This window comes from Schistocerca nitens, chromosome 3 (genome assembly GCF_023898315.1).
Source record: "Schistocerca nitens isolate TAMUIC-IGC-003100 chromosome 3, iqSchNite1.1, whole genome shotgun sequence".
NCBI lineage: Eukaryota > Metazoa > Arthropoda > Insecta > Orthoptera > Acrididae > Schistocerca > Schistocerca nitens.
Genome location: NC_064616.1, coordinates 916737918 through 916752457, shown reverse-complemented (window position 1 = coordinate 916752457; position 14540 = coordinate 916737918).

The following is a 14540-nucleotide window of genomic DNA, read 5'->3' as shown; positions in this document are numbered from 1 at the left end:
TATCGCCGTAACTTTCACTAGCGATTGTATCGCGCTCAATTGCAATTGTAAACTATAACACGTACATCGTAACAGTAAATTGTAAATGTGATTTGTAAGTGATGTGAATTCATATACTCATACGGAAATACTCATTTATGATTGACTAGATTGAACTCGCAGTCATCAGGAAAATATGTTTTCATAATCTAAATTGCTCTGATTTCAAGTATTACTTTTCAACAAATTGGAAATTTATATGATTAAGTTTGTTCGCATATGATCAGGAAATGTCCATTGTAGTTGCTCAGATTATGCAAATGTAATTTTTGACGGATTTTAGTGGACATGTGACAAATGAAAAACCATGAACGTAAAAGCAATGCAATGTTTGAACTCTGAATAACATATGCCATTTGTAGACCGTGTATGTAAATATCCACAGTCAAACGAGTGTGTATCTAAAGTTTCTTTGGAATTTTGTGGTTTTTATAAAAAAAATTAATCAAGAATACTTTTGTTTGACTTTTTATCCTTTCCATTCCCTCTGTCATATACTACTTATGCTTCATGCCAGAGACAAGAATGGAATACATGAAATACAGGGCTATTACAAATGATTGAAGCGATTTCATAAATTCACTGAAGCTCCATTCATTGACATATGGTCACGACACACTACAGATACGTAGAAAAACTCATAAAGTTTTGTTCGGCTAAAGCCGCACTTCAGGTTTCTGCCGCCAGAGCGCTTGAGAGTGCAGTGAGACAAAATGGCGACAGGAGCCGAGAAAGCGTATGTCGTGCTTGAAATGCACTCACATCAGTCAGTCATAACAGTGCAACGACACTTCAGGACGAAGTTCAACAAAGATCCACCAACTGCTAACTCCATTCGGCAATGGTATGCGCAGTTTAAAGCTTCTGGATGCCTCTGTAAGGGGAAATCAACGGGTCGGCCTGCAGTGAGCGAAGAAACGGTTGAACGCGTGCGGGCAAGTTTCACGCGTAGCCCGCGGAAGTCGACGAATAAAGCAAGCAGGGAGCTAAAAGTACCACAGCCGACGGTTTGGAAAATCTTACGGAAAAGGCTAAAGCAGAAGCCTTACCGTTTACAATTGCTACAAGCCCTGACACCCGATGACAAAGTCACACGCTTTGAATTTTCGGCGCGGTTGCAACAGCTCATGGAGGAGGATGCGTTCAGTGCGAAACTTGTTTTCAGTGATGAAGCAACATTTTTTCTTAATGGTGAAGTGAACAGACACAATGTGCGAATCTGGGCGGTAGAGAATCCTCACGCATTCGTGCAGCAAATTCGCAATTCACCAAAAGTTAACGTGTTTTGTGCAATCTCACGGTTTAACGTTTACGGCCCCTTTTTCTTCTGCGAAAAAAACGTTACAGGACACGTGTATCTGGACATGCTGGAAAATTGGCTCATGCCACAACTGGAGACCGGCAGCGCCGACTTCATCTTTCAACAGAATGGTGCTCCACCGCACTTCCATCATGATGTTCGGCATTTCTTAAACAGGAGATTGGAAAACCGATGGATCAGTTGTGGTGGAGATCATGATCAGCAATTCATGTCATGGCCTCCACGCTCTCCCGACTTAACCCCATGCGATTTCTTTCTGTGGGGTTATGTGAAAGATTCAGTGTTTAAACCTCCTCTACCAAGAAACGTGCCAGAACTGCGATCTCGCATCAACGATGCTTTCGAACTCATTGATGGGGACATGCTGCGCCGAGTGTGGGAGGAACTTGATTATCGGCTTGATGTCTGCCGAATCACTAAAGGGGCACATATCGAACATTTGTGAATGCCTAAAAAAACTTTTTGAGTTTTTGTATGTGTGTGCAAAGCATTGTGAAAATATCTCAAATAATAAAGTTATTGTAGAGCTGTGAAATCGCTTCAATCATTTGTAATAACCCTGTACATGCTTGGGATTATTTTGAGGAACTTGTGGCATGTCCGAACGAACATCGTAATTCAGAATAACACAGACACTGCACTATCGTATCATAAATATCGTACAAATGGAATATCACATAAAATAAATGTTGATATGCGTCACCTCTTAACGGCTAGCTGGGCGTGTTAACAGACAGTTCTACTGCTCTCTCGGCCTTCCACCAATTTGCTGCACTGAACTCCATAATACGAAGCAGTTTATATGTGGAAATACTGCGAGTTACTCTTGAAAAAAATTTTTCGATTAATACTTCTGATCATGACACAAAGACTCAAATCGTTCGGATATTTTTGAGCACAACCAAGATGGCTGCTACAATGTGATTGGTTGTTTCATTTTAATACCCTGGAAAGAACCAGATTTCAATTGTCTATTTCATTTTAATGGCTGCTAAATTCTATGCTGTGACTGACTGGAGGGGGCTGGAGGAGGGGGAGTGAGAGGGAAGGGGGTACAAATCACAACTGAGTTACTTCCGCTACCACGATTTTTAAATTTCCCACCACTGCCGCCGGCCGGTGTGGCCAAGCGGTTAAAGGCGCTTCAGTCTGGAACCGCGCGACCGCTACGGTCGCAGGTTCGAATCCTGCCTCGGGCATGGATGTGTGTGATGTCCTTAGGTTAGTTAGGTTTAAGTAGTTCTAAGTTCTAGGGGACTGATGACCTCAGATGTTAAGTCCCATAGTGCTCAGAGCCATTTGAACCACCACTGCCATCTTGCATTTTTTAAATTTTCTGCCACTGCCATCTCGTATTTTTGAATACATCGTGCATTGCCGCCATCTTGGACTTTTGTTGGCGGGACTGTATGCACCCAGTCTAGACAATAACGCAAGACGCACAGGAACAGCGAGAAATATTTTTGTGCTGCTTCAGAAAATGTGATAATAAGTCCTATTTAATCATTATCAAAACATTTCTTTGAGAATCTTCTGAATATAATTATTTTGCGAATTACACATTATAAATTTACAGACAGTCAACTATCTTAGTGCTTTTTCGAGCTAGCTCCCATCACACGCACAAAATATATGTTCTCCACTAGCGTGAGCGTCCCTAACTTTTTGGCGTAACCTATAATGTATGCATGTTCTATTACTATATCTAGTTTATACCCCCAAATATGTGTGTGTGGATTTGCATAGATTGTTTGTATCCATATTGATGTCATAATGCATTCATACAAGGCTTCCTGAATGTTGTAGGAAAAAAGATAATACGTTAATTTTATTAGAAGTTAGATATAGCTACGAAAAGTGTATCAGCTTAATCAGCCATTCGGAATCGTCCTTGTAATTTAGTTTTACTCGTCGGTATTCGCTAGGTACATATTACATTGCCTTTGCTTCTCGATGTATCTGTAGGCTTACAACCTGTTGTCGCATGTTTGGTGATTCTCTCGTATACACGTAATATTATGGTCTATTCCTGCGTATAAGACGACGTAACGACTCGCCATTGTCAGCCTAGACTAACTTCTACAAGAAAACGTTTTGCTGCTGTATACTTCACTTGACACTAGGTGTCACTACAATTACCTGGTATTATATTCTGCAAGGTGATTTATATTCGGGTGGTAAGGTTTGGCGCTATAGATTTAATTGTGTTGATCCTGCACTCGTCTTCATACCATCTGAGCTGTCCTATAGCCAATATCATCCGTGTAGGAACGCACCAATTTCCTTGGACGCATAGATGCAGAGGTGCTGGATCCCACTCGAAGCACTATATGCGTGTCGTATAGAAAATACTAATTCATACTCCACTCCAACCAATTCAGCGCACAATCCCTCGCATAGTAATTCAAGATCGCAATCCTACTGACTGAAATACCTCTTGGGAGTCTATTCGTACTAGTATAGGAAGCCATCCTGGCACCCTCCAAAATATACAAGTAACCTTCCCCACCGCTTCTTTCCTACGACAAAACATAGACTAAGTTGCTACCATCCACACACCCTTTTGTTCCATCTATTCAGTCTAACTCCTTTGTACCCGCGATCTCTTGCAATATTTAGAAAACCGCGTCACCTCTACCACTCTTTCCTATGAACTCATGACTAGGAAAAATAACACGCCACCGGAAATTACAGATACACGTACACAATTTATTGAATGCCAAAAGACTGGTGTGTTGACAGACATGCACTAAACTAAATATATCACTACCCATAATTTCACATACGTAATGGGCAGATTTCCGCCTACTCACAAGCTATAGTGATGCTCCATACTATTTACTTCTTATCAACACTCAACCTCTCTCTAACACAAATGCTGCTCCCCTAGTTCCTAGTTTCCACTACTTACACTTCACACCGCAAAGAGTATTACACCCACTAACCACACCGCTCGATATAAAAGCCACCATTGCAAAGAAATACAAAATTATTCCTCGCCATGATTTCACCATACACCACCATCTTAAAGAAGGTCCTTTCTCCTTCGTCCAAACCCATGTAAAGCTTTATAACATCAACGTCTATACCGGTTTCTTGTCCTGAGCCGTGGAAGACCTAATATTCTTCTCTTCCTAAAATCCAGTAAGCCCCTTAGCGTAACGTCTTCTTCCACCCTCTCAGGGCTACCTCTGTCTTCAACAACGTCCTTGCATCAGTCCTCTCAAACTGCATCCACAAACACCGTAAACAACATTTCCCTCATCCCACAACCAATATGGTGTCTATACTAACTTTTCGACTGATAATCAGCTTCAGTACCTACTTCACCTCCTATGTAAAAAACGCAATAAACACGTACCCTCACTCCTTCTAACGCTAGACAGCGAAAATGTCCACGGCCATGTACAGTCATTCCAGCTATACACAATGAGAATGGTCGACCTAAATTTACATAGCGTAAATGACTATATAATCAAGTGGTGACCTAATCTCGTTGTGTTACACTGAATGAAAAGGAAAAGTTAGTTTTCAGTGATTAATACCATGTGTATGATTCTCAGCCAGAAGAATAAAATTAAATGTACTGTCCATCTCAAAATCATTGAAACTGTTCTCCTGTACTCGTCCTATGCCATTTTAGTATGCAAAAATTAGTATGGAGAAAAGAGAAACGTCATTGTCTGACATTAAATGTAGTTCCCACAAGTATATAGTACCTATACGATCGAATAGTAAGTAGACAGCCCGCATCTCGTGGTCGTGCGGTAGCGTTCTCGCTTCCCACGCCCGGGTTCCCGAGTTCGATTCCCGGCGGGGTCAGGGATTTTCTCTGCCTCGTGATGGCTGGGTGTTGTATGATGTCCTTAGGTTAGTTAGGTTTAAGTAGTTCTAAGTTCTAGGGGACTGATGACCATAGCTGTTAAGTCCCATAGTGCTCAGAGCCATTTGAACCATTTTGAATAAGTAGACATGGACCCATAGATGCATTTAATTATTCAAAATACACTGACATGTCCAACCTATGCAAATCGCTCAATACTGTAAACGAATCAGCCCTATACACATGTACATCAATTATCAATTTCAAATACCGCGCGGGCTTTGATTCTCGGCCAGTGGGAACAGAACACATTCATTGTAGTTCCGAGTCTGCGGCGTTTAATAGGGGTTTGAAAACCTGCTCACTACATGCAATTATTTATTTACTGCGAGCCGGCCGGGGTGGCCGAGCGTTTCTAGGCGCTACAGTCTGGAACCGCGCGACCGCTACGGTCGCAGGTTCGAATCCTGCCTCGGGCATGGATGTGTGTGATGTCCTCAGGTTAGTTAGGTTTAAGTAGTTCTAAGTTGTAGGGGACTGATGATATCAGAAGTTAAGTTCCATAGTGCTCAGAGCCATTTGAACCATTTTTTTATTTACTGCGAATAAAATCAGAATCTGGGAAACATGGTTAATGAACTGAATGAATGGGAGCATGTGTGAGTATTCTTTTACAAATAATCAGAAAAATGGAGGGAGGGACGTGGAGCAAACATTACAACTATGTGTTTTACTGTTACAGCGACAATGTTGCCGTAGATCGACAAATTACAGTACTACGACCAAAACAACATTTTATTTTAAATAGAAAACAAGTGTTATTTTACTTTTGTAACTGAGAGCATGATCTTATTTAGCAGTATTTTACACAAAACTCCGCTTTGGCTGCACATCAAGTGGCTGCCTGTTTCCAAGATAGTGTGACGACGATGACGTGCTATGTTGATATTTGATGATTCTGCATCCGTTGTACATTTGTTGCGGGTAATAATAGGGTTCCTGTACTGTCACAGCCATCGTCGTGAACTCGGTGCCGTGGTATTGCAGTGCCAGAGTGTGCACAATTTAAAATATGAGCACTGACGTGGTTACGGAGTACGTTCCACTACACGAAACAGTTTCGTTGGAATGATCGATACGACACAGTTCAAGGCTTATTCACATCAAATGACAGCCCTCTAAATGTTCAAACCTGTTTTCGTGCACACACATTCTTTCACAAGTGACCCACCGATTTGCAAAATGAATGAAAGCACAGCGCAAAGTTCTCAGTTCTCTCAACATTAATTACTGTCTTTCTACATTCACTTCGATACGTGCACATGTTAATTTAAATGGTTTACGTGTCTCTTCATGCACGAAAGACAACAAACCAGCTTCGCCGTCACGTCAACAGCCAGTGTCCTTAATCATCACCGCCCTAACACTCGATTGTTCAGTTTCGATAATCGAAAACCGGCTGTGTTATAGGAAAGATATATACAGAAATACAGTGAAACATTTACGTTCAACGCCGGCCGCTGTGGCCGAGCAGTTCTAGGCACTTCAGTCCGGAAACGCGCTGATGCTACGGTCGCAGGTTCGAATCCTGCCCCGGGCATGGATGTGTTTGATGTCCTTAGGTTATTTAGGTTTAAGTAGTTCTAAGTCTAGGGGACTGATAACCTCAAATGTAGGCCGGCCGTTGTGGCCGAGCGGTTCTAGGCACTTCAGTCTGGAACCGCGTGACAGCTACGGTCGCAGGTTCGAATCCTGCCTCGGGCATGGACGTGTGTGATGTCCTTAGGTTAGTTAGGTTAAAGTAGTTCTAATTTCTAGAGGACTGATGACCTCAGATGTAAAGTCCGAAGTGCTCAGAGCCATTTGAACCATTTGAACCTCAGATGATAAGTCCCATAGTGCTTGGAGCCATTTGAATTTTATTTATGTTCAGATAGATGTTTTATCTGACTGTATAGATATTTACAACAAAATATAATGAATAAAACAAAATAATAAAGGAAAAACATTTATATGGGCTCCCTAGAGGTATAACTTTGCAAGGTCTCCGTTCAAACTCCGCTGGTATCCACTTCCAGCCAATTATAACCACCTGATTGCATTCTCCTCTCCCGTGTACGTACTTCAGAGTTCTGAGCCTGTATGAGTGGCCGAGCGGTTCTAGGCGCTTCAGTCTGGAGCCGCGAGACCGCTACGGTCGCAGGTTCGAATCCTGCCTCGGGCATGGAAGTGTGTGATGTCCGTAGGTTAGTTAGGTTTAAGTAGTTCTAAGTTCTACGGGACTGATGACCTTAGATGTTAAGTCCCATAGTGCTCAGAGCCATTTAAACTTCAGAGTTCTGATGATACCGCATTCCTTACTGTCACTCCATTCGTGCTGTCGAGCCCTCTAAGTCAACCCGAGTGTTTCATCTCCTGCTAAGAACAGTGTTATAATTCCATCAATCCTACGAAAAGACAGTCAGTAATTAAAAGAAAAAAGTCAGAGCTCTCCGTTCCCGAGACGTCTACCCATGGATCATATGTAACTTCGAACCTCATCAAAAGAAAACTCATAATAAACTAAAACTACTGTAACTACTCATCGAACGTCGGGACTAAATCCCTCTTCTGTCATTCATACCTACAAAACGTTCTGTGTCCCATCCTTACTTACGTCTATGCTGCAAGGAGCTCCGTCACTCTCAAGATTTAGCGCTCCCTCGAAACCTTTAAAAGTCATACACTCAGGCCCGTTACCGAATGTACTTAGCCTCCTACAACCGTATCCTGTATCAGCTGATAAATTTTCCCGCGTCTCCTCAAACACCTGGATAGCTTTGGCAACCTTTACATCCCACAAAATCGACTCCCAGAATCCCGTGTAGACCCACCCTTGAGAAACCTACGCCTCTACCACCACTACCTACCTTCCAGGTATAAGCCGGCCGCGGTGGTCTCGCGGTTCTAGGCGCGCAGTCAGGAACCGTGCGACTGCTACGGTCGCAGGTTCGAATCCTGCCTCGGGCATGGATGTGTGTGATGTCCTTAGGTTAGTTAGGTTTACATAGTTCTAAGTTCTAGGGGACTAATGACCACAGCAGTTGAGTCCCATAGTGCTCAGAGCCATTTGAACCATTTTTCCAGGTATATCTACAACTACATAGATACTCCTCAAGCCACCGTAAGGTGCGTGGTGGAGGCTACCCTGTATCACTACTTGTCATTTGCCCTCATCTTCCACTCGCAAATAGAGCGAGGGAAAAACGACTGTCTTTACGCCTTCGTATGAGCCCTAATTTCTCCTCTCTTATCTTCGTGGTCCTTAAGCGCAATGTATGTTGGCGGGAGCAGAATCGTTCGTCAGTCAGCTTCAAATGCTGGTTCTCTAAATTTTCTCAATAGTGTTTCACGAAAAGAACGTCGCCTTTCCTCCAGGGATTCCCATTTGAGTTCCCGATGTGTCTCCGTAACACTTACGTGTTGTTCGAACCTCCCAGTAACAAATCTAGCAGCCCACCTCTGAATTTCTTCGATGTCTTCCTTCAATCCGACCTGGTACAGATCCCAAACGCTCGAGCAGTACTCAAGAATAGGTCGCACCAGTGTCCTACATGCGGTCTCGTTTACGGGTAAACCACTCTTTCCGAAAATTCTCCCAGTGAACCAAAGCCGACCATTTGCTTTCCTTACCACAGTTTCCACATGCTCTTTCCACCTCATATCGCTTTGCAACGTTACGCTCAGATATTTAAACGCCTTGACTGTGTCAAGCTGGACATTAGTAATACTGTATCCGAACATTACAGGTTTGTTCTACCTACTCATCCGCATTAACTTACATTTGTCCACATTTAGGGCTAGCTGCCATTCATCACACTAGTTGGAAATTTTTTCTAAGTCGTCTTGTATCTTCCTACAGTTACTCAACTTCAACACGTTACTGTGCACCAAAGCATCAACAGCAAACAACCGTAGACTGCTGCCCACCCTGTCCGCCAAATCCTTTAAGTATATGGAGAACAACTGCGGTCCTGTCGTACTTCCCTGGGGCACCCCTGACGATACCCTTGTCTCTGATCAACACTCTCCGTCGAGGACAACATACTGGACTCTATTACTTAAGAAATCTTCCAGCCACTCACATATCTGTGAACTTATTCCATATGCTCGTATCTTCGTTAACAGCCTGCAGTGGGGCACCGCCTAAAATGCTTTCCCGAATTCTAGAAATATGGAATCTGCCTGTTGCCCTTCATCCATAGTTCTCAGTATATCATGTGATAAAAGGGCAAGCTGAGTTTCGCACTGGCGATGCTTTCTAAAACCGTGCTGATTCGTGGACATAAGCTTCTTAGCCTCAAGAAAGTTTATTATATTGGAACTGAGAATGTGTTCAAGGATTCTGCAGCAAACAGAAGTTAGGGATATTGGTTTGTAATTTTGCGGGTCCGTTCTTTTACCTTCCTTATATATTGTAGTCACCTGCGCTTTTCTCCAGTAGCTTGGGACGTTGTGCTGGGCGACAGATTCACGATATATGAAAGACAGGCAAAGGGCCAATGCCGTAGAATACGTTGCTGCTCTACGTATCTATGTGCGAAGCATACAACGACTACCATCATCACACCTTAGCAAAAGATCTGTCAGAGAACCCGAGAAAATTCTGGTCACACGTAAAATCGCTAAACGAGTCTAAGGCTGTGCACGTCTATGCTTATTTCTATGTCGTCCATTCGGGAGTTTGTCCTATGGCCAAGTGACAGCATGTTAGTACGGTTCTCCTGCATGAACGATTTCTTGAACGCGAAATTTAAAACTTCGGCTTTCGTATTGTTATCTTCAACTGCCACACCAGAGTGGTCAACAAGGGACTGAATGGAAGCCTTAGACTCGTTTAGCGATTTTACATGCGACCAGAATTTTCTCGGGTTCTCTGACAGATCTTTTGCTCAGGTGTGACGATGGTAGTCGTTGTATGCTTAGTGCATAGATTTATTAACAGAAGCACGAATCTCTACTAACCATAGCTTGTCGACGTTTGTGCGTCCCCTTTTGAACCTAGACATTCCATGTCACTTTCTAACGACATTTCAACCAAACTGTGAACTGTTTCCTGACATCTACACATCCAATACTCTGTGATCTACTTTACCTCTTCCTTAAAAAATTAAGTCTCCACCCCCCACCCCCGTTTTCCTTACATAACAGCAATCCTAGCCACCTCTTACACTTACCACCGTCTCCTGATCTTTCCCAATTCTCATCTCATCTCCTTTCTCATATTACTTCCACTCCAGTCTCATATGCATCTAAATCCCAAAGATAGAAAATGTTACCAGGATCTCAAAGCATAAATTGCCGCACGAAACCCAGATTATCATTTTTATTCCTAACACTGTATATTTTTATGTATTTTTAATTTTTCTAATGAAACGCTGTCGGGTAGTAACATGGTCGCTGTCAGTGAACCCCTCTCCCCTCCCATACTGAGCGTTGTTTTTAGGTGGTTTCGTTTAGACAAATACTGGGCTGGTCCGCAAAGTCCGCCTCAGAGGATGCGATACACAAAGAATTAACCATTTCGAGACCACCAGAATAATTGTGTCTCACGTACGAATTTATTTCCTTATGTTTACAGGGATGTGAAAGTCCCACATGTGTCTGTTACTGCGATCTAACGTTGAATTTATCAAGTGTTTGGAGCCAACAGGCTCATTGTTTGAAAACAATGATTAACTGTTTCAGTTGTGCATTGTATGCCTTGTGTTGTGGTTGTTTCAAATAATTTTTTTCGTGTCTGTATTAGAGAAGCTCAGTAAAGATATCTATTGTCTTTTTTACATTGTTTGCGAGAAACATACAGATTTGTACACATGTTTCTTGATAAAAAGCTTTTAAATTCGTTTAGTGGTTTTGTATTATGGCCAATGTGTGTAGAGAATTTCTATTTGTGCCTTTTGTTTATCTTTATGTTTAAATTTTTCGTTTATATTTTAGTCGGTGCTGTAATCTTATTTCATTCCCTAGGTTTGATATGAAACGGAGCACTTCACAAACTCGTGGTTGGTTTTTGTGATGAGCGCTTATCTTTACCTTCCCATGAAATTTCTCCCAGTTCTTACAAGAGCAAGGTGAAAAGAAAGTTGTTCATGTTTTCCTCCATTATTATAGATCCGTATGGTGACATTGTTTACTATCGCAAGTGCGAAAGAAAATTAGAAAGACGATGCCACCATTTGAGTAATCCACTGCCAATAGACTTTCTTTATTTTCGGTAGTCGAACTGGTCTACAGCGCCCATTACAGTTGTGTATTCTGCTATGGATGCAGGGCAGAATAAAGCTGAGAGTGTACCATCTCTATTTTTTCCTGTGACGAATGTTATATCTTTCGGGTAGTGAGCAGATGACAAAACTTTAAGTGGCCTATTAGCTTTCCGTTTTACTGCCAATACAAACAATTTTTTACTGATGATGTTGTGCGGTTATACGCAGCTGGAAAATATTTACCAGCAAGGAGCACGAGAATGAGATGTAGACAATGCACCGCAAGGAAGCAAGAGATAAGGTCTGATTTGATATGTAGCTGCTGCGAAGTACCTCCATGTGAGCAGCCACGTCTTGAAAACTTTTAAAAAATTTTAAGCCGTTAATAAATAAATTTGTTTGGCATAATAATGGTTTTACTTTCTTCTTTTTACAGACCATAATCTCCAGCGAAAATATTGTATTAAATGGCACGTTTATGTCCCACTGGACTCGAGGAGGAATAAATTTAGAAAACCATTAATGTAACATTTATTAATAATAATTAATAAAGACTTATAAAACCGTAAATAACAGTTCAAATTGAGAAACGTGGCCTGACTCCGTATCCATTCCCTAAGCAGGAAATAAGTTTTTACAGTAATATGCGAAATCTTAATTAATTCGATCACGAACAAAGATAGCGCACACGTCTCGCTTTCTAAGGTTACTTGAACGACTCTGGTGTCAGGAAGGGCATCCGGCCACAAAGTTAAATAATGAAAGAATATAATGTTCGCCGAAGCGGACCACATGTCAGATAGGATATACGCTAGGAAAAACGTGATGATTAACATTCGGTTGTCACTTTATATGCAGGTGTTTCTCCTCCTTCTGTCCTCACATATGACCTGTGTATTGTTTGCTAAGTGCCACCTAGGTTCTGTAAGCCCCTCCAGAGCCCGGAACGCCATGCACTCCGTCTCGCCTTGCCTTCCTCCTCAAGGGTCGTTTATCAACTTATCGAATTCCCGCCTCACCTCACTCACACTGAACACAGCCGGACAACTTACACTATCCTCAAAATCGACTCCAATAATACTGTAGTTTCCCCTCTACTTTCCAATCCTCGTATGTTGCCGCGGCTCTGCCGAGACATCCCACCAGCTCTACAGCATACACTTCTTTCACTTACTCTCCCAAACGAATTTCAATCATCTTCCCCTCCCAGATCTTGAACTCCATCCACTCCACCAATTCCACCTCATCAGAGCTCCCCCTGCCTCCTCTTCCCATATTTCCCAACCCCACCTTTTTCCCGTCCGCCTTTCTTTCCCTACCTCCATTTCTCTGTCTAATTTTAGCCTCACCAGTGCCCTGTTCAACTACTCCCCCCATTCTATCGCAACTGTCACTCGTACCCCATTGATACTTTTCACCAATCTTCCACCCTTACAGCACCACATTCCCACCTTCCTCACCTACCAATCTTTTCCCCTTCAACAACAGACTGCCTATTCCAGGACAGGTCGTCCGAGTATTAAAGCCGGGACGGTGATTCTTTTAACTGTCAGTTTTCGGCATCAGGTGTTAAACGTTTGTAATTATGCTGTTATTGTGTCTCGTTTTACCTTTTATTATCACTGTTTTTTAACTAAAAGTTAAGTCATATATACAAACATCCATTTCATTTTCACCATTAAAAAGTTTTAAATTTGTTGTACTACATATCTCATCTTTCTGTTTCTTGTTTTTCTTCTCACTTAAGTTTTATGAACTGGCTGAAGAATGGGTTAACTGTACCTCTCACAACCCAAACAACCCCCCCCCCCCACGCCAATGAAACAAAAAATTACTAGGTTTACCGTTATATTAAAATCGGCCAGTAGTGGTAATGAAGCGTGCAGCCACAGCGGAGACATGGCTGTGAACACAAGCTAAGGAAAACAGTTCAATTCATAGATGGTTGAAGACAATGCGATATCACTCTGCAAGGGATGCCTCGAAATATGGCGCGTATTTTGCTGTACGATTAATACTCGTAAGCTTTTAATATACCTAGACAAAATTCAAATGGCTCTGAGCCCTATGGGACTTAACATCTGTGGTCATCAGTCCCCTAGAACTTAGAACTACTTAAACCTAACTAACCTAAGGACATCACACACATCCATGCCCGAGGCAGGATTCGAACCTGCGACCGTAGCAGTCGCGCTGTTCCGGACTGAGCGCCTAGAACCGCGAGACCACCGCGGCCGGCTATGCCTAGACATCGAAGCTACAAAATTCCCCTTTCTTTTTAACAGGAAGGAATTCTGTTTTCAATGCAGTCGAGAGTTCTTAATGTTTCAGTTAAATTCTTCGCTAAACAGGAAACCATAGACTGTCGACACGACGCAATTCCTGCTCCTTCTTCTGACGTTTACTTGGCGGTGAAGGGCAAATAGCACGCTGCGCTTTGGCCTTTACTTTTGGATCATATTTTTCTAAAACTATTCACTGAAAACTTAAGGAAGCGTTGGATGTTTGTAATTCTGTTTCGAAAAGCGCTTGAATACCTTTTAAAACTTTAAATTTTTCCATTAAAAAAGAAAACAATGTGTCTGTAGATGGAAGAATGGTTGTATTGACCATACAGCGAAATACTCCAGCTTTTGCACGATATCACTTATTGTAAAAGGTTTCCGATGTCTTTAATCCTTTATAAATATAAGTATTGTCTACATTATGTTGGACCCGTACGGTTAGTGATCGAGCCCAGTCGTAAGGAGAGCTACTTCAGCAGCTTCACAGTAATTACATCAGTAGCAGAGGAGAGCCAGCCAACGTCAGTGAAACTGATCAATTGGTGGCCGGCGTCCAGTGGATATCGGCTGTCACTAAGCTTCTGCGTGCTTCCGCCTGCTGCACGAAAGCAGAACGAGTTAGTAGCACTCTTGGGTGCGGCTGCAATTCCACCTACGTTTGGCGACGGAAACAGTAGGTGTTTGTTGCTCGTATGCGGATAAACGGATTAATATCGTGGCCTGTTTATGGACACGGTGTTTGTTTGTTAATGTGTAAATCCTATTACGAGTTGGCGGCTGATCCTCTCTTCCTGGAGTTGTTTCACGAACCGCGCGCAGGCACA